The following is a 1,413-nucleotide window of genomic DNA, read 5'->3' on the forward strand; positions in this document are numbered from 1 at the left end:
ACTCATTTCACCATGGCCTCTTTCCTGGCCCTGCCCACTCAGTCTCTTCTTTCCGGTACCTCCAAAGGGGACATTCGTGTCCCTCATCACTGTCAGACTGGCCAGCCACACTTCCTCCATCCTCATCCTCCTCAAAGAGGCTGACCATGCTCCCTCCATCCATCCCTCTCCGTATCCATGTACATCCATCCTGAGTGCTCTGCGTCCCTCTACTGGATTCCAGGCGTACCCTGTGCAACACGATTTGAGGACTTTATTAACTCAGCCAGAGCTTAGGGGTCTATTACAGGAGTGGGTGGGTGAGGTTCTGTGGCCTGCGATGTGCCGGAGGTCAGACCAGATGATCATAATGGTCCCTTCTGGCGTTACAGTTGTTGGTGTTATATGTTAAAAATTGCATAATTAAAGGGGTGCCCACTCTCAAGCCACAGTAAGTCTAAAAACTAAACAGGAGTTTTGCGTTCCTCTCGCCACCCTGATTAACCAAAAAGGGTGGCAGGTAAATCTACCCCCAGTCGTAGCCAAACTGGGCAATAGAGAAGTTGAAAAAAAAAAGTGTACTTAATAACTAAAATTAAGCAATTAAAAGCATAAATCATAAACCAGGCAGCAACTCAAATCTACGCCCAGGGCAAGTTTGCAGGCCTTAAAACAAAACTTCCAGGCAAAAAAAAAAAAAAGCACTGGCTAAGCAAGTACCGGTCCTTCAAGGACTTGTCAAAATTTGACCATTTGTGCTCAGCATACGCCATAACAGCCACAAAAACATTTAATAGTTAAATGCCAATAAACCATGCGTTTTTGCCCAGGTGGCAAGCCTCACGAAAAAAACCTTAAATAGCCTTGTAAGTAAAAATGTTTTTTAAAAAAACCCAACCAAAAATGGTGAGGGCTAGTTAAAAAGCCCACCCTCCTAGCTAAACTAGTAGTAGAAGAAAGCCAGTGCCCATAAAAAAAACAGTTCAGCAAAAAAAGCAAAATCGGGCCCAAGCAGGCAGGCAACAAATACAAAACATTAAAAAACAGGTTAAAAATTTTAAAACCATAGTAAAAAAAAAAGACCCAAAACAATACTTAAAATGGTAATTTAAGTTAATCAAAGTGGCCGTTAAAAAACAAGAAAGTAATTAAAAAAAAGTAAAAAGTTAACTCTGTAGTTGCTAAAAACAAAAAACAGCAGTTGAACTTTATAAAAATGCTAAAAAAAAAGTTCTTGGTGTCTTTAAAATGTTTGTAAATAAATCCAGGAAAAAAATTATTTAATTGCAATCATTTGGCTATAAACAATTTAGTCAAATTAGCTAAAGAAATGTATCCAGTGCTAGGTAATTAAAACCCTGTTAGGCGCTAAAGGTCTCTGTAAAAAGTGTTGTTCTTTCAAATCACTGTATGTTTAAAAGCAAAAATTAAAAG

This window comes from Mauremys mutica, unplaced genomic scaffold (assembly GCF_020497125.1).
Source record: "Mauremys mutica isolate MM-2020 ecotype Southern unplaced genomic scaffold, ASM2049712v1 Super-Scaffold_100070, whole genome shotgun sequence".
Taxonomy (NCBI): Eukaryota; Metazoa; Chordata; order Testudines; family Geoemydidae; genus Mauremys; species Mauremys mutica.